General features: G+C 42.7%; 1 protein-coding gene across 1 annotated transcript in view; it reads right to left on the bottom strand.

Moving 5' to 3' along the window:
• Spock1 (SPARC (osteonectin), cwcv and kazal like domains proteoglycan 1) overlaps positions 1-25366 on the bottom strand; it is a 498332-nt gene that overhangs the window by 402623 nt on the left and 70343 nt on the right. The window lies entirely within an intron of this gene.

The following is a 25366-nucleotide window of genomic DNA, read 5'->3' as shown; positions in this document are numbered from 1 at the left end:
CTTTTCAATCTCTCAAGATTTTCTGCCCCAAAGCTCATCTCTTCTACTGAACTGCAAATAACCTGACTCATGCACAAGTGCCGGGTTTAACCATGGGTAGGAAGATGGCTGTTGTCTCCTTATCCCTTCACATGGGTGTGGTCACAGACACGACAGTATCTTACCAGCTCAGGTCACAGGGTAAAAGAGGACAGCATTCCACATACAGTCCCCCATGTGCAGATTCTTGCTGCTTGTCCCTACAGCCAGACTGTTCCTAGCCAAACTAGAGAGACCCTACAGGACTCAGGAAAGACCTTCCTTATGCTGGAGGCTTCAACGAGAAGGAGCCCAGGCCAGCTCTGAACGGAAAGATTCACAAATGGATAAGGAGACACTGAGGTCTGCCTACACCTGTGCTGAGAGCCATCTGCTCCCGCCTTATCCACCACCCAGCGAGAACAGCAAATCTACAAGATTCACGGTACTTCCTAGAAAACGGGCCTTGGATTATAACATATTACCCCTGCTTCAAGGGATCAAGAGGAAGAGCTTTCAGCCTAACTGGTCTTTGGGGTTTTATAGAGAGCTGTGGCAGGCTGATGGCCATGGCAGCTTTCAAAAGCATCTTTGCAGGGCCCTCAGCACACAGGGCACTCAGAACTTTTGAGGGCTCTAGAGGGGACTTAAGCACTGCCTCTCAGCCAAGGAGCTGGGTGCTCCATGGGCAAATACCCAAACACAATGTTCCAAAGAACTGCTGGTGAGGAGGAGGGGGAGGAGTGGGGGGAGGGGGTGGAGGAGGAAGGGGAGGAGGAGGGGGAGGAAGGTGACAAAGAAAAGGAAAACTCCAGCTGCACAAATCAGGGGTGGCTTCTGCTGCTCAGAGGGAGTCCTCTCCACAGACTCGCCCACTGAGCATGCCCTGGAAGCCCCTCCCAGACCCACCCTCTAATGTTCTGCTTTGGCAGTAGCCAGATTCAGTGGATGTACAGGTAGTGCAAAGACAGGACCAATCTCGCAGCAGGCACTGTGGTGCATCCTGGCATCAAACCCCACCTACAGCTGCCGCCTGAGACCCTGGGGCCCTTCCTTACAATCCATATGGAGCAATGGGAACTACGGCAACAGAGATGATGGGTACCAGGTCCCAGGCATAGAAACACTGAAGCAGAAGGAAACACAATGCTCAGGAAGCTTCTGTGTATCTTTCTGTTGTTCCGACAGAGGTAAGGATGAGTGAGATGCAGGGAGATAAGGGGAAACTAAGGAAAATGATAATTAATAAGAGCTAATGCTTTTTAAGTGTGAGTTATGTTCTAGTTCTATATGCATTGCCCTATTGAGTGCTTGGATAGACCCAATTTATCAGGTACTATAAAAGTCATTTCAAAGTTGGGAAATGGAAACTCAAGAGAGGTTATATAGCTTAGCCAAAGTCACACAGCAAATACCAAAAAAAAAAATCTGGATATGAGAGCACATGTGTGTACATGTGCACAAACTCCCCATGCCCTGCTCTCTCACCTGCCTTCCTTTGAGTCCCTGGATCTTTCTTCTAGGGGTAAGTTAAAGGTGTCTTCACTCAGGAAAAGCTTCCATTCCCTCTAAGATCTCCAGATTCGAGACTCAGGTTTCCTTGGGCAGAAGGGGCTACTGTGAAATGGCACATTTATTAGTGTTATCTCAGAGGTATTCTATCTCCCTCCCAAAGAGCTACAAGGAGCCCCATCTGTTCATGACAATTTCACCTTGAGGCCGGCACTGAAAAGCCAAAGGAGCCAGGTTACCAGTGCAGCACTGACGTGTCTTAGAGAAAATAGGCCCATTTATTTCAGCTCCCCTGAGTCAGAGGGGTTTTCCTTTGTTTCGGTAGAAGCTTTTAGGTTTCTCTTGAAAAAACTTTCAGAAAAATATACACCCATTGTAGATACTCTAGTTCATTTGAGATTGATATACTCACAGGCATTAGAACAAAACAGACGTGCATGTCTCCTCCAAAACAAATTTAAATTATGGAAGAAAGCGTTTCACGAGCTTGGATTTAGTCAGCATTTTTAAATGTCACTTTTTATTGACAACCATCTGGAGTGGGAATGAGGTGTGTTTTATGCCACTTGGCCAAGGCCAAGGTTGGCCTGTGTTGTTTCATATTTAACTATAATTAATTCTCTATCAGGAAGCAGAAATGGAAATGGAAACCGGTACTACATTAGACACCACAGTATGAATTCTGGCTCCCCAAAGCAGCCACATAGGTGAGAACTCGGCCTATCCCTCCCAAACCCCCAAGAAAGACCATTAAAACCATGGCTAAGGCAGCATCTAGGACACTTTGGAACCATGCTACAATTCACTGGGTGCAGAGAAAATATCTGGACTCAGAAAAGACTACTGAAAATCCGAAGCGTTAAGAAAAAGTATATCTTCAATATCATTGATTCAGGTTTAGGAAACAGCTGCAAGAGAGGTCCGGGGAGAGGCACAGTGATCCTGCAGGCCCTCCTGCTAAGCGCAAGACACCGGCTGCTACACCAGGATCTTGTTAGAGCTATCGTTGGACAGCACTACAGAGCTGCAAATGATCTCGAACAATCTCTCCAACAACAGGCTTACCTTGTACATGGTAGAGCCCAGAAATGGGCCTGAGGTCCCCAGCTCAATAACTCAGAGCTCTACAACTATTTCTTCCCCACTTTCTCTATTCCTTCTTGGTTCTCTTTGACACATATGCTGCCATCTTGACTCTCATTTACAGAGAAAGGGCAGAAAAGCAAGGAGACTGAGTATAGCAAACCAGACCAAGGGGAAGCGCTGGGATCTGGCTCTTCCATCTGGGCTGCATAGATTCAGGCTACCACTTCCTCCACTGAGGTTGCTGCTAAGCGGCACAGAGATCCCAGCTCCAAATGGCCTGCCCAGGAATCTCTCAGGAAACTCCATGATTTCAACAATATTGACAGCAGACCTTTCTTTTTTTAAATCACTTAATTATTTATTCTAATTAGATATATTCGACAGCAGAATGCATTTTGATTCATTGTACACAATTGCAGCACAATTTTTCATTTCTCTGGTTGTATACGATGTAGCGTCACACCATATGTGCAGTCATACATGTACCTAAGGTAATGATGTCTATCTCATTCCATCTTTTCTGCTCCCATGCCCCCTCCCCGCCCCTTCCTTCCCTTTGCCCAATCAAAGTTCCTTCATTTTTCCCATGCCCCCCCCACTATGGATCAATATACACTTAGCATAGAGAACATTCCGCCTTTGGATTTAGGGGACTGGCTTACTTCCCTTAACATGATATTCTCCAACTCCATCAATTTATCTACAAATGCCATAATTTTGATACCTTTTAATGCTTAGTAATATTCCATTGCGTATATATACAAATAGTGCTGGGAGAACTGGAAATCCAAATGCAGCAAAATGAAACTAAATCCTTATCTCTCACCAGGCACAAAACTCAACTCAAAGTGGATCAAGGACCTAGGAATTAGACCAGAGACCTTGCACCTAATAAAGGAAAAAGCAAGCCCAAATCTTCATCACCTCAGATTAGGCTCTGACTTTCTTTACAAGACTCCTAAGGTGCAAAAAATAAAATCAAGAATTAATAAATGGAATGGATTCAAACTAAAAAGCTTCTTCTCAGCAAAAGACATAATCGTTGAGGTGAAGAGAGAGCCTATGTTTTGGGATCAAATTTTTGACACATGTACATCAGATAGAGCACTAATCTCCAGGATATATAAAGAACTCAAAAAACACCAAAAAAAAAAAAAACAAAAGAAACAAACAAACAACCCAGTCAATAAATGGGCTAAGGAGCTGAACGGATACTTCTCAGAAGACGATGTACATTTGATCAACAAATATATGGAAAAATGGTCAACATCTCTAGTAATTAGAGAAATGCAGATCAAAACTACTCTAAGATTTCATCTCAGCAGAACTTCTTGAATGCTGTGGTGTGAGGCATTGCTCACGGGACTCAGGATGAAGCAGTCAGTGTCGAATTCACATTCCAGCAAGAGAAGAGAAAAATTAGATACAATTTTTTTTTAAAAAGATCCAATGTGTTTAAAACAGAATAAATGCTTAGAGAAATGAAAAAGTAGGGCCAGCTCAGGGGGAATGAGAAATTCAGGACGTGGGATAAGAGTAGGTCACAGTAATAAATAAGAAGGCCAGGTGCAGCCTCAGAGAAAAGGGGAGATTTGAGCCAAGACCTCAAGGAAGGAAAGAAGTAGCCATGCAGGCATCTAGGGTAGAGTGTTCCTGGCGGAATGGGCAAGCAGCCTAAGGTCTGGCATGTTCAAGAAACAGCAAGGGTGTCAGTATGGCTGGAACAGAGTGAGTGAGGGGGATAGAAGGGGACCAGTTCAGAGAGAGAACAGGGGGCTAGTCATCATAGCCCTGTTAGATATTGTGAGCACTTTGGCTTTTCTTCTGCGGGATATGAGGAGCCAGAGCAGGCTTTTGTACAGAAGAGTGATATGTTCCAACACGTTTTAAAGGAACCAACCTGACTTCTGGGCCGAGCATAGACCGGGGATGTGGGAGACCTAAGGACACAGGTAGAAAAAGGCAGGCCTGTTGGAAGGTGCCTGCGGTAGCCCAGATGAGAAGTGTTCACCTGAGCCAGAATGGGTGTGACAGAGCTCATGAGCGAAAGTCCCTGAGCAAGGCCACCTTCGCTAGTCCAGTCCTGGAGTGACAAACTCAAATGCCAGCTGAGGTCAAATTGCAAACTGCAAACTTCCAAAAGCAAAGTAGATGAGGGGCAAACCAAGTAAAGCTGGACAGTGGAGGGGCAGCCACTACTCAACAGCAGCCACCTGCCTCCCTCCATAAGGGACTGTGGACAGGAGGTCCATGTCTGAAAAATAAGAAAATCATACATAGGAATTCTTCATGATATGTTCTCGTTTTTTTAAAAAACAATATTTTTAACATACTGTACAGGCCTCACAAAACATGATCTGCAAGCCAGACTGACCCTGTGGGTTTGTCACCCCTGGTGCTAATGATCTGACTAATCACTGAAAACTGGCCTGCTAATACATGAAGAGTCACACCACATCAGCACTGCCCACAAAGTCATGCTCTTCAGGTGCTCCGGGGTTTTCATCTGTAAGATCGCTCCATCGTTCCCTTTGAATCTGGCTGCCAGTGCCAAGAACATTTATAACAAGAGGCAGCAGGCTGAGGTCCTTCCAGGTGATGCTCTTAACAAATATTTAATAATTAGGAAAATGAAGACATCGCAGCCCTTTCAAAGACACAGGGAGCCTTTGGTCATCCACAGTGCTGGAAGACTTCCTCAGAAACCCCACCTAAAGATGAGCTTGTTACAAAGCGACAGATGCAGAGATCAGAAGTTATTCTGAACTGGAAAAGGCTAATGTCTAAATTCATCACTGTTTAGGTCAAGAAAGTGAAATCAACGTGAAATGATTTTGTGAGCATCCAAGGGAAGAACAGGGAAATCCCCTCATCAATTTATATAATTACTGACAACTCCCATAATGAGCTTATCTTAGCCCCATAAATCAGTTGAACTGCTCGTTATTAAGTCACTGAAAGGCGGGAGAGCCTGGGGTGTGCTTTCTGGGAGAGGCCAGAGGCAAGGTGGCAGCCATTTCTCCTCCGTCCTCTCCTCCAGGCAGAAACAAGGGTTCTCTGGGGGCAGCCCAGGGCCCAGGAGCAGCCACAGAACCTGCTCCTCAGTCCAGCCCCTCTTGGCATGAATAAGCCACAAAGCAGGGAAGGCGCGCTCTGTTCTCTTCCCAGGTGTGAGTCTTCAGATAGAGATGGACCAAAAGGAACAGGCCCATTAACCAAACCCCAACTAGAGAGGGCAAAGGGAAGAGAAAAGGCTGACGAATTCCTTTTCCCGTTTAGACAAATATTTGAATTTCTAATTTGAGAGGACGCCTCTTGATTCCTCATTAGCAAAGGAAGCAAGGGCCACAGTGCGGTGTGGTGGATCAGATGTGCCACTCCCACACACATCTGGAAACCCAGCCTGGTGGGCTGCAGGGCTCCACAGGCTTCCTGCAGTGGCCGAGTCCCCAGCTCTACCCTGCTGGCCAACATGGCCCAGACATCATCGGAAAGGAAAGAGAAAACAGAAGAGTTTGTGACTGGACAGTGTCCCGATTCTGTCACCATCCCATGTTCATCCCACGTCCCCAGGGAACTTGCTGCTGTCCAAGCTCCTGTCACAATGGCTAACAGGATGTCCTCCGTTTCAAGGGAGCATGATGAGAAAACTCATGCTCCTGGCTGGAGGAGCCCAGCATCCTACAGAGCCATCTCACCATGAAAGAGGCTCCCAGCCCAGGGGCCAGGCATCCTGACAAAGGCAGCCACTCACTAGGACAGTCACACCTAGTGACATGTGAAAGTGGTGTCAGACCCAGTATTCCATGCTGGCACCAAACCACATGGCTGCCAAGGTCATCCTAAGGAAAACAGGAATGTACGGGCTGAGGAGCACATCCAGGAGAGAGCACCCCGGCAGGATCAACAGAGCCCGGCAAGAGCAGATGCCTGCCCACATATGGAAGGCAGCTGGCTGGGGGATCGTGGCAGACCAACACTTTTCAGGTAGTTTTACCTTGTCAACACCTTACAACTTCACATGCAGACCATCTTGAGCACTGGGTTCCACCAGACTGTCACCATCAGCAGAAAGTTCATTTGGATTCATGCTTCTCCCCTTCTATTTAGAAGGCTTCCAAGAGGACAACTCCTCAGGATTCTTTTTTAAAATTTTGTATTTGTTCTACTTAGTTGTACATGACACCTGAATGCATTTCAATTCATCGTACACAAATGGAGCGCAACATTTCAATTCTCTGGTTGTACTTGGTGTAGAGATACACCATTCGCACAATCATACAGGGTAATGATGTCCATCTCATTCCAACATCTTTCCTACCCTCATAACCCCTCTCCACTCTCCTTTTGCCCAATTCAAAGTTCCTCCATTCTTCCCATGCCCCACTCCCAATCACAGATCAGCATCCATTAATCAGAGAAAACATTGGGCCTTTAGTTTTGGGGATTGGCTTACTTCACAAAGCGTGGTACTCTCCAACTCTATCCATTTACCTGCAAATGTCATAATTTTACTCTCTTTTAATCCTGAGTAATATTCCATTGTGTATCTATATACCACAGTTTCTTTGTCCATTCATTTATTGATGGATACCTAGGTTGTGAATTCAGCTGCTATAAACATTGATGTGGCTAGGTCACTATAGTATGCTGATTTTAAGTCTTTTAGGTATAGACAGAGGAGTGGGATAGTTGGGTCAAATGGTGGTTTCATTCCAAGTTTTCTGAGGAATCTCCACCCTGCTTTCCAAAGTGGTTGCACAAATTTGCAACCTACCAGTAACGTATGAGTGTACCTTTTTCCCCACATTCTCTCCAACATTTATTGTTGCTTGTATTCTTGATATCTGCCATTCTGACTGGGCTGGGATGAAATCAGAGTACTTTTGATCTGCATTTCTCTACTTATTAAATATGATAATTTTTTCATATATTTGTTGATCACTTATAAATCTTCTTCTGAGAAGTGTCTGTTCAGTTCCTTGGCCCATTTATAGATTGGGTTGTTTGGAGTTTTTTGGTTGTTTTGTTTTGTTTTGGGTTTTTTTGGTATTAAGTTTTTTGAGTTCTTTATATATCCTGGAGATTAGTGCTCTCTCTGACATAAATTTGCTCCCAAAATGTAGGCTCTCTCTTCACCTCAATAATTGTTTCTTTTGCTGGGAAGAAGCTTTTTAGTTTCAATTCATCCCATTTGTTGATTCTTGATTTTATTTCTTGCACTTTAGGAGTCTTATTAAGGAAGTCAAGGCCTAAACTGATGTGATGAAGATTTGGGCCTGCATTTTCCTCTATTAGACACAGGGTCTCTGGTCTAATTGCTAGGTCCTTGATCCACTTTGAGTTGAGTTTTGTGCCTGGTGAGAGATAGGGATTTAGTTTCATTTTGCAGCATATGGATTTCCAGTTTTCCCAGCACCATCTGTTGAAGAGGCTATCTTTTCTCCAATGTATGTTTTTGGTGCCTTTGTCTAGTATGAGATAACTGTATTTATGTGGGTTTCTCTCTGTGTCTTCTATTCTGTACCACTGGTCTACATGTCTATTTTGGTGCCAATGCCATGCTGTTTTTGTTACTATTGCTCTGTAGTATAGTTTAAGGTCTGGTATTGTGTTGCCTCCTGCTTCATTTTCCTTGCTAAGGATTGCTTTGGCTATTATGAGTCTCTCATTTTCCCTAGTGAATTTCATGATTGCTTTTTTGAGTTCTATGAAGAATGTCATTGGGATTTTAATAGAAACTGCATTAAAATCTGTATAACAGTTATGGTAGTATGGCCATTTTGACAATATTAACTCTGCCTATCCAAAAATATGGGAGATCTTTCCATCTTCTAAGGCTTTCTTCAATTTCCTTCTTGAGTGTTCTATGGTTTTTGTTGTAGCGATCTTTCAACTCTTGTTAGACTGATACTGGGGACTCCTCAGAATTCAAGGAAGACAGATGAGCATTGGCTATGTGACAGCCACATATTTTTCCATTGAATTCTCACAGTGACCTCAGAAAGAGGCTCGATGAATAAGTTTAGTTAGTTGCTCAGAGCACAGATCCCAGCTACTTTCCAGTAGAAGAAATGGTCTCACATCAGGGACTTGGTGTTCACAGCCGTAAAATGGAAATAACAACGGTTCTTGCCATACAGGATTATTAAAGGAATAAATGAATTATTCAAGACAGTGCTTCCGTAGCCTAAGTAGGAACGCTAGCTTCCATTAGCTTCTGCTATGATATCAATTTTATATTGAGGATACTGACACTCACAGAAGAAAGAAATTTGCCTAAGGCCAAAAAGGTAGTAAGTGGCAGAGCTGGGTCTGGAACTGAGGTCTCAACCTTAGACACTCTGAAGCATTGACAGCATCCTGGGGTGCTGCTAAAATACGGCGGAAATAAACCCGTAGAGAATTAACAGCTTAATTATACCAGTGAAATACGTACTGGAGCAGGATATAATTTTATGGTCTGGAAAAACAGATATTAGATCTTTACTTCAACTCCACAGCTGTCACTTTGAACCAGCTGCTGCCCAAGGAGAATAAGCAATTTTAGAGCAATTGATCTTAGTCTCAAGGGAAAGAAGACAACACTGCTTTTTTTTACTTCAAGCTACATTTCACAATTGGGGAGAAACTTGGGAAGACACAGGAGACAGAGAAAGGGCAGCACTGACAGGCTTAACCCAGAAGGCAGGATGGACATAAAAATTAGACCTGCCTGGGACACAGGACCCTGAGGGTCTTGCCGTTACTCACTAGCTGGGTGAAACTGACAAGGGGAAGTTAGTGATTAGTTAGGGAACCATGCAACAGTAGCATTAGATAGTGACTCAGAGATGCCTAAATCATGCCTGGGCCCCTCTCCCCCTACCAAGGTCTCTGTGAAAAATATATGGCAACAGAAGCATTGCTTTCCTGAACTCAGACTCCAACAGAAAATACCAGTGATTCAGACTGGATTCCGCAGAAAACTCCTGTCCCCCAGGCTAGCACAAAGGACCTCCTTTTCTTCCCATCCTCACACAAAACCAGATCTCAAGTGTTTCCGCTCTGTACAAATGCACAAGTCGTTGTACTCCTACCAGCTCAGAGAAAAACGGAGCCAGAGAACATCTGGAACCAATGTCAGATCACATCATTCCCTGGCCTAAAACCCCTCAGCAGTTCCTCCATGCTTAGAATGACATCCAAAGTTCTGCTGCTAAGCCCCAAGGCCCTGCAGGGCCTGTGCCAATTCGTCCCCTCTCCTGCCTCCAGACTCCAGGCCTCCTTGCAGCCCCTGCAACAGGCCAAGTTCTGTGCCACCTGGGAGCCTTTGCAGATGCTATTTCATTTCTCTGGAAGGTTATTTCACTGCATTTTGATTTATATCCTTCATAGCACTTACCACTACCTGAAAATAGATGATTTGTTTGTTTGTTGGCTATTTGCTCTAGTAGACTATAAGGCCCATGAGGAACAAGGTCCAGACTGTTACTCAGTGCTGTGTGCCAGCCCTCCCCATGAATTACAGCAGGCAGAAGCAGCTAGGTCTCCCCTAACTGCATCATGAATGGTGGGCTCTGAAAATTGGATGAAGGGAGTGAGGATAGGGAGGAGAGAGAGGTGCATGGATATCTCTGTTTCCTCTCACATGAGCTCAACAATGATACTCAACCCAGTAACTACAAAGAGAAACAGAGAAGAGAGATCACACCACTTTGCTGTGATTATTATCACCTTAAAAGTTCCATTCTAGAATGCAATGCCCCCTGAAATGCTCTTGACCCTGAAACACATCACTCCTTGCCCTCCTTACAATGAGCTCCTTTTGTCTTTGAACCCAACTTGAGAAAAGTAAAGGGAAGAGGGAACGGTCTCAGCTCCTAGTTATGGTAAATATGGGGGAAAAAAAAACCTTACTCTTTCTGAAACTTGCCTGCTTTTATTTTGTATACTGAGTAACTCTTAGGGTCACTTTCAGCTCAAATATTTCTAACTTTATGTCACCACAAAGGACTCCATTTTCTACCAAGAACTGATTTCCCCAGAAAGCTGAAAAAAGGTCAAAGAAAGAACATGGATCCCTACTGAGACCGACAGGGAGCATCCCAGCTCTGCCACCTACTAGCTGGGTGACCCTGACTGTATTCTTAGCCTCTCTGAGCCTCAGCTTTCCCATCTAACAGTAGGATAATTCCACCCACCTCACTAGGTACATGGGAGAACAACACATGACTGGTGCACAATTTACGTGTCATGAACTGAGTTCCCATCAGCTTCCCAAACACAGCACAGAACGCAGCTCTCCAGACTTCTGAAAAGGAACTTCCAAGCCTGAGGGAAGTTCCTTTATAAGGAACCTCCAGACCCCATATAATCTCTATTACATCCCCAACTTCATCCAGGAAATGCAAACCTGGCTGCCCCCTCCCATTCCCAAAGAGGATTTTTGCTTTTTTATTAACAGCCTGAAGGAGGCAGTACCATTGCAAGAATTGAAAAGGGCTGGATAAGCCCTCTGTCACCACCCTGGACAGGGGAGCTGAATGAAAAGCAGGATTTGGGCAAGGCCATATCCATGGCCAATGTGTGGGTGGAGAGAGAAGCTGCCCTGTGCACACCATCATGGGGCTCCCATGGGGCTAGACTGAGGAGTACTGGGCTAAAGGAGATGTGGAGGAGGCAGTTCGCTGGGCAGCCATTCAGAGCACAGGATCTAGAGTCAGACAACCCAGGCACACAGCCCAAATCTGCAGTGTGCTAGCCTCTGTTTTCCACTGTGTGGAACAGCATAAGAATACCTACTTCACAGGCTTGTCTGCAGGAGTCAGATGAAATTAACCCTAGCAGCGTTTTAACACACACACTATAATCACAGCACTTAGCACATGGTAAATACTATCTGGGTATTCGGGTAGCATATGTGTTGCTGCTCACTGAAGACGAGCCGTGTGTTCACAATTATGAGGTTGATACAGTTAGTTTTGTTTCTTGTTTTAGAAGTCTATACATACACGTACTCCATTCATTCAATCATTGGATGTCTATTAAGTGCTTGGCTCAGTTCTAACTGCTGAGCAAAATAGACATCTGGCCCTTGGGGAACTTATGGTCAAGAGGAAATTCAGTTTAGCTCTATTTAGCATTTACCAACTACATCCTGTGTTGCAGGCCAGGGGTAAGAATTGGATGGAAAGAAGTCAAGACAAGTCAGATGTACTCTGTAAATGGACCGTCATGAGCCACTCCAGGTGACACTGTGCAGCTGGCCCAAGCTCCAGCTGCCCCAAGCCCCAGCTGCCCCCTCAAGCCTTGAAAACTTTACTTCCTCCCTTTGCTCCACTTCATCCCAAATTGTTGCACCACAGACTTGATCACCTTTCCAAGTCTCCCCATTTTCTACCCTTATTATCATGCTCCTGGTATTCAGCGTTCACAGGCACTTAATCAACGTGCTCTGCTGGTTTATTACAACATCTTCCAGCTGATATATTTCTCCTTATCTGGGAACTCCACCACAGCGCCTGTGAGTGTCTAAAAAGATCTTTTCCCAGGTATCATTTGACTTGTTCCTGATGATAATTAATTTCAAGAACTGATCAAGATGTTAAGGGGAATCAGCCTGAGGAAACGGATGGCCATGTAGGTTTATCATGACAATAGGGCCTTTTTAAGACTTCACAAGGAGGCTGCTGCAGAAAAAGAGAGAAGCTGCTTTTTGATAACCTTCGCAGTGGCTGCATGGATCGTCACTGTCAGCTTTCATCATTAGTTTCATTATTCCCAGTAAGTTCTGTTCCGTGCCCACTGGATAACTAGCCCAGGAGACATCTCTGCATTTTATTGCAGCCAACAAGTACTAAATGGAGACTGCACCCCACACACTGTTGGGCAGCTCTGGAATTGTATAGAGCACCCATAAAGAGCAGGCAGTCAAGGTGGGCGTGGACACTAGATCATGTGAAAGGACAGCGTACCACGCAGGTCCCTTGTGGGCAAGGTCTCTGAGGCAAGGTCAGAGACAGACTGCATACAGACAAGGGAGACTGCTTTCTCCTCTATAAGGCCCACATGGGCAGGGAAGCAGCAATGAAGACAGAGAGAGCAGGGGGGACATAAGAAAAAGGCAGAAATGCCACCCTGATCAGAACGCCAAGCCTCACAGATAAGCACATCAAGTTTGGGAGCCTCCGAAAAGAATGTTTCCTAGCATCTCACAAATGGTAGGAAATCAAGTCACAAATCCCCATGCTTCTCAAAGCCAGTGGCAGCATGGCTCCATGCCAGAAATGCTTTACCTCGCAACTTCTAATGCTGAGGACATGCTGGGTCCTACTGAAGACAGCATAGAGTACAAGACAGATGAGATCCCTTCCTCACAGCCCAGTGGGGACACATAGACACATGCCATTACTATTCTGTAGAGAGGGTGCTGTATGAGCCATTGGGACAGCTGTTGAAATCAGGCTGGGGTGAGCCAAGACTCGCCCAGACATAGGGAGCTCTGAGCAGGGTCCTGAAGGGACAGGTTGTGATCATACACAGGAGGATGGGCAGGGAGAGGAGCCTGTTCACAGAGCAAGATGCAGGATGGAGCACGTTGTATAAGGCTGGAGAAAAGATTTGAGATGAGGAGGGCACCTGTGATGGGGACAGAGAGGGAGGCAGCACCAGATCACCAACCACTCTCACTTGGCTTATTGAGAGCTGGGTGTTACTCTGAAGGTGACCAGGAGCCTCAAAAGATTTTGAAGACAGGAAAGACATGCTTAGATTGGCATTTAAAAACCATCCTTCTGAGGAGACAACATGATGTTCTGGAAGGCACCCTGGACTTGAAACTAAGACATTCATGGCTTCTTTCCTCACTGCCTTTTCCCAGCTGTATTTTTAATGGATAAATCACTTCCCCTCATGAGCCTCACTTTATCATCTGTAAAATGGGGTTAACCACAACCGGGCCCTGTAGATCTCCCCAGGGCATCATGAAGCTGCAAACAACAGTACCTAAGGTGCAACAAGTTAACAAATTCAATAACTAATAACAACTCCCGATACAGAATGTCACTTCATCCAGTAGCTTGAACCTTCTCAAAAAGAAAATTCTACTTGGACCAAAAAAACAAGGTTGAGTGTGCTTCCCAGTGCTCTTTACAGCTCTCACCCCTTCAGAAAAGAAAAGATTCTGCAGCTATCACAGTAGCCAGAGAAGAGGGGACAAGGGGCAGTCTGTAAGGTAGAGCCTCAGAATCCAAGTGACCCCCAAGATAAGCAATCTACCCAAACTACAAAAAGTTGAGGGAAATAACTACATGTCATAAAGATGGAGTATGTGAGCCCAATGTAGCTGTGACCTCAAAGGCTCTCCTCTCACCAGGCAATCATTTTCCAGAACCTCAGAGCCCCACACAGCTCAGACAAATTCTCTAAGTTAGAGCACAGGTGTGCACCCTGCAGGCCCACTCTGCCTCAGGCCTCACTGACAAGGGGCCAGGGCAGAGCTGATGTTGTCGTCCAATTTCTGCACACTGGGGTTCCTTGCACCAAACAGAACATCTGTCCATCCTAGAAATGTTGGGCCAAAGTAAAATGTTAGTTAGATTTCCATTTCACACCTGACTAAGCTGAAAAAGACAACTCATGGGAGATAGCTAAGTATAGGTAGATGATGCCCAAACAAAATTTGCTACCTTGACATTAAAGAATTAGAAAGTAACTGCATGGCTGTCCACTTAGGGACACAAGGGAAGCACAAGGTCTCCGTCTGGAAAGCGTCATTCTTAGGCCATCTGGAAAGAGCTGCATCAACTCACTGGTGTCCCTCAGGCTCGGGAAGGTCAGTACTTCATGGGACAGAAAGAGGACAATTCCTCACAGCAGAGGAAGCCTGGGAACTTCAAAGAAGCTTCAACCAGGACTGGTGACCCAAGGCAGGAGCATGGGGTACCTATTACGGGCCTCTAGCACAAGCAGTGGAGATGCCACCCTCCAGAGAGCACACCAAGATAACTGTGCGTGAACATCCTCGACACAGTGTGATGGGAGACAGGTGCAAAGGATCTAAATTTCCTTTATCAGAAGACTTGGAAGGTAGAGTCCAAGGTACTCTAATAATCTGACCAGATCTCTATACTATAATCCAAAATGCTGTCTAAAATCTAGTATTAAAGGGAGGGGGAAATGTGTGTTTTTTTTAAAAAAAAAAAAAAAAAAAACTAAAAACAATAACAATGTGTAGAATCTAATTCTATTTTTGTCAAATCATAAAAGTGAATATGTTGGGGTGTGGTATCAAGAATTAAAAGTCATCATCTCATATACGTCTCTATGGGTCAGGCACTATTGCCTGATTTTATAAATGGGGACATTAAATCAACATTCTTTTCTTCTCAATCAAGTCTACGGAATGAAGAATTAGACTTGGCTTCTCATAAACCAGTATAAGCACCAGTAGTTTATCTTGAGGATATTTCCTAGCATTAAACTTCATTCTAAATATTGTGTGTGTGTGTATGTGTGTGTGTGTGTGTATGTGTGTGTGTATTCCTCTACAGAACAAGTAATAAGATTCTCTTTTGAAAAAAAAATCACAAGCAAAAATAACAATCCAAAAAAATCCCACCTGACTTTACTCTCTTCTTTTATTTCAAAACTGGCTGTGATACTGAACAGTTTTAATAAGTTGATAATTAATAGATGAGTGAACAGATGATGGGGTTTCTATTCACCCCTGGGTAGTCTCTGGCTGATGATCTCTGCCACACCTGCTCTTTCTCAGGTCTTGGATTGAGCTCTATCCCACCTGAGTACAAATAACAGCCTTCAACCAAGACGGAGTCACACCTTTGGAGGGAGCCATCCCATGTCTGGCTGTTGTTATGACCGTATTTGCCAATCTTCTCCCCCTACGTAAACTCCAATACCAAACACCTGATTAAATCTTCCTCCCTTCATCTACTTGAAATGCCAAACAGTTCCCATCAACATCTAATTTGTGGATCTGAAGGGTTCACCAGATTTGGGGATGCACTTGGCTCTTCACCACATATTTTTCAGAGACCACCCCCTTTTCACTCACCTATTCTCCCTAAATCCTAACCCTCCAATTTGCCTAAAACTGAAATCTGAACACCTGCTGGTTAAATAGCCTATACCCCAAGAGCTCCAAAATAGATCATCTGAAGACAAACTATTGCTGGAAAATGGTGCCAAATGCAAATAAAGCATGTCCCTGTGCACATGCACATACATATACACAAACACAAATGCTTTGCTCAACTCACAATGATTTGAACAACTTCAATGCAGGAGAGCAAAAAATTAACCCAATGGGTCAGGCAGATTTGACTTCTTCCTATTCCCCTGTGTCCTTCACAGTGGTGTCTGCAGTCACATAGCTTCTCTCTGCCAGTGAGTGCACTGGCTGGGTGAGAGGAGCAAGCAGGCCAGTGTCTTTGGGTGGTGAGAGACAGTGACCAGACATCCTGTCCTTTGTCACTAATCACCTTTTGAGCTTCCCCTTCTGCCAAGCCATCTGCAGGAAAATGTCAACATGTGCTGCAGGGAGAAAATGTATTTGCTAATTTATGTGCTGGGTAAATTCACTTATTCAGTAGAATAATAAAAATGTGACTGCTCACCACCCTTCCCTTCGAGAGTAAAGACATCTTTATTAATGATTTTAAAGCCTGAAGAAACAGAATGCTTGCTCTGTTTACATTTCCCCATACCAAGTGAAAGACATTCACTTGCTGGTGGCAAAACACTGAAAATATGCTTCTGATCATGATTTATTGCTGGAGAGATTGTATTAAATTGGGATATGACCATGTGTCCACCTATCAATTACTTTGTGGGGAAAAGAAAACAATAAGAGATTTACATTTTCAGTAAATACTGGAATAAATGCTCTGTTTTCCTGGGAAGAATTTTTTTTAAAAAAGACATTTTCTAAGGCTTCATATTTAAACACGAAGGTCCATAGTTTCAAATGCTGCGTATTCTGGTGCTAATAGAGTCACAAATAATCTTCAGTATGTCCCTGCCTCCCTTAATAATGGGAGGATATTCCATTTTATCTCTCATGTGCTGTATCCTTACTGATCAAATCCTGTTCCATCACAGGCCTTTTTGATTCTGAATTTGGCCTGAACCTATAAATGAGCACTCAATTAAAACCAGAGAAGTATTGAAATATGGGAATTAGCACAATTATAAGTAAACCAGAAGCCCTACCTCAAAGCCCTACCTGGAGAATACAAGCCATTTGAGAATTAGATTCCAAGTAGATAATGGAAGAAGATACTTTAGGATATAAATGTAAATAGAGATTTATGAATAATTCCTGAATAAGAAAGAAGGCGAGACAGAGAGGGTCCCAAATGATTTGGTATTTCTAGCATAAAAGGCAGTCCTTTATCTTACAAGCACACATATTTCTGAATTGAATCAGTGCTACTGGGTACCTTCTGGACTGGCTTTTTAAATTGGGTCTGTTAGAGAAGAGGATAAACCCAAACCAGGTGTTTGTGTGGCTGTTGAAGGTCACTAGGTAAGGGGCAAACTGTGACCTTCACAGGCCTAGGGCAGAGGGACCCATGTAGGGTCAATGAAATCCAGATCTTGTCTTCTCCCTTCACTGTAAACTATAGTGGAAACCATATCATCCCCAAAATGTGTAAGCAGGCAGTTGGTTTTGGGTCCAGATGAATCATTCACCAGACCTTAATGAGCACTGAGCAAGAAAACAAATGGAAAATCTCTAACTGGTCAACTGCCCAGATGAACCAAAATTAAAATAAAATACCTCATTTTCCTAACCAAGAGTCTGCCAGCAAGTCACTTAAGGCTTCTGAAAAAGAGAAAAACTCTTATTGAACTATATTCACTTACTTTCCTGCTTACTAAATGCATGGGGATACATTAGCTGGCACTCTTGGGAGTTACCTTGGCAACTCCTAAATATCACAGATTCTCAGATCACCTCATTAGTTTTCAGAAGCCTAGGCATAGAACATTATAAACCCATCTCAATGAACCTAAAGCACAAGAAATATGAAGAAACCATACAAAGTCACATCATAAAATGCTAAAACCAGTAGTAGAGAGAAAATATTAACAGCAGGTGAAAAGAAAGTAGCCTTGTTCCATACAAAGTAACCACTGAAAAGGAAAAATTTCTTGGTCTTAAATAATGCAAACAAGAATATGGAAAGCAACATCTTTAAAGTATTTAAGGGGGAAAAAAGTCAAGCTAAAATTCTATACCCAGCAAAAATATCCTTCAAAACTGAAATTGAAATTAAAAACTTCTTGGACTTACAAAACTATTTTAGTTTATTTTAATTCATCAATAGCAGACAGCACCAAAACAAAAATTTAACTCCTTTAAGCAAAAAAGAATATAGTACCAGATGGAAACCTGGATTTACATAAAGATATGAAAAGTTCTAGAAATGGTAAGTAGTTGGATTCATTCATTCACATTCCCTCATCCTCTCTCCACCACCAAAATAAGAAACTGCCAAACATTTTTCCAAGGTGGGTATACCATTTTACATTCTTATCAACAATTAATGAGATTTCTATGTGTTACACATCCTCACCAACACTGGGGATTGTCAGTTTGTTTGTTTTTTTAAATGTTAACCACTATCATGAAGGTGAAAGAATATATTGTTATGGTGAAATTTGTATTTGTCTGGTGACTGATGATTTTGGACAACTTTTCATGCATTAATCAGCCACCTACAGTAGATTCCCTTTTGTGATGTATTTGTTCAAATATTTTTCTCATTTCATGCAAATCAAAACTAAACTGAGATGTCATCTTACACCAGTCAGAATGACATCCATCAAAACTACAAACAATAATAAATTCTTGGGAAGATGTGAGAAAAAGGATAACTTTTACACTGTTGGTGGGATTGCAAATTAGTACAACCACTATGGAAATCAGTATGAAGGCTCCTCAAAAGACTAGGCATGGAACCACCGTATAACCTAGCTATATCACTTTTGGTATTTATTCTAAAGATTAAAGTCATCATACTCTGGTGATATATGCATACCTGTGTTTATAGCAGCACAATTCACAACAGCCAAACTGTGGAACCAGCCTAGGTTCCATCAACAGATGAATGGACAAAGACAATGTGGTATATATACACAATGGAGTTTTACTCAGTCATAAAGAAAAAGAAATACATATCATTTGCAAGAAAATAGATGGAACTTAAGACCATTATGATAAGCAAAACAAGCCAAGCTCAGAACGTCAAGGTTGTATGTTTTCTTTCATATGTGGAAGCTAGAGAGAGAGAGAAAAAAAAAAGAAAGATGGTGGTGGAGATATTCTCATGAAAATCAAAAGGAGATGAGTAGAATACAGAAAAGGGACTAGGGGCTGGAAGGTGTGGAGGGAGTAGGGAAGTCTTGAGGAATGATATTGGCCAAATTATATGGTTATAATGTATGCATGTATGAGTATGTAACAACAAAACCCACTATGTGTACAATTATAATGCAACAATAAAATAATACGGGAAAAAACAAATATTTTGCCCATTTCCTTATTGGATTGCCTTCTCATTATGAAGCTATAATACTTCTTTATATAATCTACATTTGACCTTGTCATATATATGCAGACACACACATATGAGTATATTTGACCTTTGTATATATACAAAATCTTTTCTTCTAGCCTGTCTTGTCTTTTCATTTTCTTAATGGGGCCTTTCAAAAACGATATGTTTTGAATGCCCATGAAGTCCTGTTACTTTTCTTATATGGTTAATGCTCTTGGTATTTCATTTTAAAAATCTTTGTCTAGACCCAGGTAATAAAGATTTTCTTCTGTTTTCTCCTAGAGGTTTTATACCTTTACATTTTACTTTTACTTTCAGGTGTGTAACCCATTTCAAGCATATTTTGCACATATTGTGGCATTTGAGTCAAGATTTTTTTTCCATACAAATATCTGTTTATCTCAGCAGTGTTTATTGAAAAGACTATCTTTTCTCCAGTGAATTACTTTGATATTCTTGTTTTTTAAAAAAAATCAACTGATCATAAACATGCAGGTCTATTTCTGGACTCTATCTTTTTTCAGTGATCTATAAATGTATCCCAATTTGCCCAAGAGGAACTAAAAGTTTTGTTCATGAATATTAATGCACTCCTATAACTAATAGTCCCAAGCTAGAAACAACCCAAATTCCAGCAACAAATAAATGAATAAACAATTTATATTAAAACCAGCTAGCAATAAAAAAGAATCACTGATATACAGAATAATGTGGAAAAATCTAAAAAAGATCATGCTAAGCAAAAGACTCCAGACACAAAATGTTAGATACTATATCATTCCATTTATATGCAAAACTTATCGACAGTGACAGAAAGTAGATTAACGGTCTCCTGGGGCTGAGGGACTGATTGCAAAGGAACATGAAGAAACTTGTGGTGATGAAAATGTTCTAAATCTTGATTGTGTTGCGATTTACATGGGTCTACACATTTGTTAAATCTCAAACTACATACTTTAAATGGGTACATTTTGTTGCATGCAAATTATTCCCCAATGTAACTGATTTTTAAAAGACCAGGCTTCCCTATTATCAATATGGGTTTCCTATTCTAAAACTCTACCAAAAAATCTTTGTTCATAAATATAAAAGATACAGTTATAAAGATGTCAGGCTGCCCCTTGTTTCTATTGAATATTTCTAAAATGCTTTCACAAAGCTAATATTTTAAACTAACACTTAAGATTGGGCTTAATACAAAGAATGGCCTTACCTAGTGGAGATACATTCATTACTAATGCACTTATTGATCTGTCTTGGCTGTTTGTTTTCTGGATTCCCATAAAGTCACTGGTATGGCAAAAGACGATGATGTTAGAGACACAGCAAAATATTCAACACAGATATATCCTACTGCATAGGATGTGTATATATATATATCTTGTGAATCTTTCCATCTATATCACCAGGCAAATGTCCTCCATGACCTGCCCTCAAAAAACAGAAAGACTTGGAATTCTGCTGCCAAATTCATCTCTTAAAAAGAAATATGTGTGTACGTTTAGTGAAGCAAAGAGCTCTAATAATGTTGATGAATAGCAATACAACACAGCTCTGCAGAGAACTGAAGCTTGTCCAATCATCTGTTTGCACCCTGGTTCCTGGACACTGATAACACATCTATAACTTCTAGTTTAGCCAAACATATACCCCAGCTTCTCCAGCTGAGACCTGCCTACCCCTGTCAGTGCTCTGCCTATTACCTGTGAGCACAGCAAGCCACAAAATAATGGTGCATCTTATCTGGAGTATCAATTTTTACATGGAAATTTAAAAAGGAAGAAATGTTTTTATGGTGCCACAGTTACACTACCTTATAGAATAGAAAGCAAAATTCACATAATTTGTTAGATTTTTAAAAGATACTTCAAAGACATTTGCCACCTTCAAGAGATGCTGCAGGTTAAACTCTAAAACCCCTTTGGAATATATATTCTCTGTTTATATGGTTAAGGGTACATTCCAAAAATAATGACCAGAATAATAATAGAAAGAAAGAAATAGAAGTGGTTACCAGAAGACAACAGGATATGATCAAAACAACCAAACGGATGGGGCTCAAATCCATGCATGTTCCTAGCCTCTCACCAGCTCATCTGGCTGTGCTCTTCTTTAGAAGGCAGTTGCTAGACCCAGCAGCTGAGCTCTGACCCCGCCTTGGCCACATCTCTATAGTACTACCTCAGAAAAACTGCCCTACTTTGTATCCCTAATTCAGAGATGACAACAGTAACTGGCTTGTAAAGCACATTTCAGTTCAGACACCTGGCCAATAGTAAGTGATCAATAAATGCCAGGTGCCTATCATTGCTACTATCATTTAACTATTGTTTTGAATCTACATACACCATGGCATTACTATTTTACACACCAACTGCAATCCATTCAGTAATCAGATTATTGACCCTGCTTGTCCTCAAATATACAGGGAGGGAACAAGAATTCTGGACACCCAATCTGAGAGCACAGCTTCTCAGGACTTAATCTTACTCAGACATAGTATATCCTATAGCATATCAGCTAACAGTGAACATTGGTAAAAGAAAGAAGGGCTCTTCTGGGCTGAGCTTCAAAACATGACCTGAAGCAAGCTCCTCAATAGCACTGTGGTAAAGATAGGGTTAAGAATTGACTCGTTCTTTTTTGAACAAAAATAAGATTGACTTATAACTCAGACTATCCAGTTATACATTAGTATACAACAGGAGTATCTATGATCCAGAGCCAGACAACCACCCAAAGAGACCCCTTTGTGCTGAGCTCCACACGGATCAGAAGCGTGTCTACGAGTACAAGATGAGAGACAAGACAATGGCAAGTTTTCAAAAGATGTTCCTAACAATGGCAGCCTGATGAGTTGTTCTCCTACATGTTTTCAAGGGTACATCTATCGAAAGACTTTGGATAATCCCCTAGCAAAACACTGGGAAATTCTTACCAAATGTAGCTTGAATTTCCGTGATGTAAGACCTCCTGCTTCCAGAAGTCTCATCCTGATATTTCTAGGAGTCCTTGTAGGTCTCACGAAGAATCCTTCTATTTTGGTTTAGATAAGAGGTGACCTGGAAAAACTAGAGTCAGACCGCAAGGTCTCCTCTGCCACAGGTAGACACTCCTAGAGAACTCCCAAAAGGTGTACAAAATATTGCAACATGTGGCACAGAGAGTAAATGGTTCATCAAACATTCATGTTCCACAGAGCAGAGGGGTTGCTGGAAAACAGTCACCAAGCCAAGGGCTCCATTTCCTGGGACTTGGTTGCACCAATTAAAGTCAGTAGAAATAAAGTATGTCACTTCCAGGTCAAATGGTTACAAAGCTGATATGTCTTCTTAGTGCTGCTCCTTTCTCTGTTCAACAGAGAGAGCAACCCACAAATAGCTAAGTCCCAGAACTGGAGTTAGTCATCTCCGAACTGAGAAAGACCTGGGAGCAGAGCTTTCCCCTAACCCACTGAGACGTCAGGAATTATCTCCTAGAGCAGCCAGCATTATTTTAAGCAAAAATACTATGGTGTGGTAGGAAGAAGTCACTTCTCTCCAACATCACTTGATACTTTGATGCTTGGGACCCAAAGCAGTGTATGCTATACTCATATATTTCACCAAGGCCCCCATAACAACAAGGTTGGATTCCTTTATTTTACTCTAGAGGGAACAGGTAAGTGGTGACAGAGTTAGGAAGAAGCCAAGGATATAGGTGAGGGCCAAGCTCTCCATTGTGTCCTTGTTTCCTACAAGTGCAATTGAGAGATTGGAATGTCCCGGGGGTACAATGCCAACAATACAAAGAATCTTGAACTGTGGTCTCTCTACCACCTCCCCTCAGGTCAAAAATCCAGAAATGACTTATTCTACCACAGAAGACAGTATTTTGGCTACTCACCCTGGCCACATCCAGGTTCCATGCTCTGAGTTCTTGCTGTGCCAGAACAACTTTTCTGTACTGGTACCTGCACTGTAGGGTCTCAGAATATTCCATCTCTTTCTGCTTCAAGAGCTTTTCACTGACAAACCAAGCCATGACATTCTATAAGCTATACTGCCAACATACCCACCTCTTCATATCCTGCCACACTCACTCAGTTGACATGGAGGGGAAAAAAAGCAAATAAGAGTGGTAGAGGGAGGGTAGGAGGGGAGGTTGAGTCCTTTAGACCACAAAGATCTTGCAGGATCTGAACCACTTGAGCAAGAAGTTTCTAAGATACATTCACATTACTGGGAGAGTCACACGGGGAACCATCAGACAAGAAGCCCACACAGGAGGCCATCATCACGGCTGACCCAACTGCAGAGATGGCCAGGAGAGAACCCACCCCCAGTCCACTCAGAGCCACTCCCTCACCTCTTCCTGGGATTCCTGAAGCTTGGCTGTCTGGAGTCTCAGTTCCCTGCATTCTGCTCCCATCAATCACCTCATCCTGTATCTTTCCCTGGGACATCTGCAGGCTCTATTCATTAAACAGAAATCTTACATGCTCTTTCAAATGAGCTTTAAAAATGGACCAGCTCATTCCAGTTCAGTAAGTCATCCCCTTGGTGTTCAGTTGCCTACCTCTGATTCCCTTCTTGCTCTCCCCGCCTGGTCCCTAGCCTACCCCAGCCCCAAAGACAGATGACCAGAATGGCGGCAGGAGCTGTCCTTACTCCTCCTCCTTTCTGATTCCCTTGTCACTTCTCCCTTCTGAATCTCCCTCAAGGCCCTCAGCCCCTCTCCTTCTCCGCTTTGGCACCGTCACTCAAGACAGCTCTCACATGGTCTGGAAGCAACCCCTTCCACCAGCTTTGCCCTCCTCCAACCTGTTTTCCAGGAAGCACAGTAAAAGGGGTTTTTTCACAGACTTAGAGCTGATCGCAGTACTCTTCCGCTACCTTGGTTGACTTCCTATCACTGTTAGGATAGCTTCCCACATTTCCCTGTGGCACTCAGGACACTGTGATGGCCCAGTCCTTACTTCTAAAGCAGGGGTTCTGCTTTTCTCCTATTCACTCCTTCTACTCCCCCCAGCAGGTCTGCATTCAGTTCCTGAAATACAGAAGGATTCTAAATTTCTCAGGTTGCTCCATCTCTGAAATATTTTGGTGATCCCACACCTCATTTTCCATCTCAATCCTATATGCTTTTTATTTTTTTTTTTCAGTACTTCAGATTGAACCCAGAGGTACTTAACCACAGAGCCACATCCCCAGCCCATTTTTGTATTTTATTTAGACACAGGGTCTCACTGAGTTGCTTAGGGCCTCACTAAATTCCTGAGGCTCGCTTTGAACTTGCCATCCTCCTGCCTCAGCCTCCTGAGTTGCTGGGATAACAGGCGTACACCACCGCGCCAAGATTATGTACCCTTTCATATATGGCCCATGTGTCTTTCTCCATCCAGGACAGAAAAGCCAAGTCCTTAGGAAGTCAGGAAAGCATTTTTACAGTGAGAAGACAACATTCCCCCAGGCAGCCAGCAAACAGTGTTTGATAAGGTTGATAAACACATGATACTGATCTTACTACACAGTGCTGTGTTCAACATCCCAGCACACGGAGCCACATGGCAGGTCATCCATCTTAAAAAGATGGCATTGCTGGCTAACTGATTTCTGCCAGCAGTGTATTTACTAGGAATTAAATTTTGATTTAAATGTACCTATAGTATTATTATTGAATATACCAAAGGCTCTATTCACATGTGGGCACAAAAGTCATCCATCACCCAGCTCATAATCGATTCACAGCTTCTTCCTGCCTCATCCAGCAAAGCTGTGTATCCTGGAAGCATTTCTGCCACTGGCATATTAAAAGGATGCTACAGCCAATTCTGTAATCACCTATTATTTTCCCCATGATGTTTCAATCTCTGAGAATTGACCAATGATGAGAGACAGCCTGTACCCCAGGAGACACCCAGCATAGCCCTCCATGATCTACTAGGTGATTTTATATAAAAATTCCATCCATCTTTTCTGGTATTATCATTAGTACTTTATATGCTTCTCTGAGTCTAAGAAGAATTTTATGTAAAATTTGTTCCCAGTTAAAATTAGGCTGAGGTTTAATTCCCCTCATTTTGGCTTTAGAATTCTAAGTAGAGGGGAATGGATCATGGCTTCCTCTGGAAACCACACCATGGCAGATGGTTACGTGGCTTCCCCAAAGCAAACCCCCGTATTCCCCCTCACTGCAGGACT

Source organism: Ictidomys tridecemlineatus, chromosome 1, assembly GCF_052094955.1.
Source record: "Ictidomys tridecemlineatus isolate mIctTri1 chromosome 1, mIctTri1.hap1, whole genome shotgun sequence".
NCBI lineage: Eukaryota > Metazoa > Chordata > Mammalia > Rodentia > Sciuridae > Ictidomys > Ictidomys tridecemlineatus.
The sequence above is the reverse complement of the archived record's forward strand: the minus strand, read 5'-3'. Positions and strand labels throughout refer to the sequence as shown.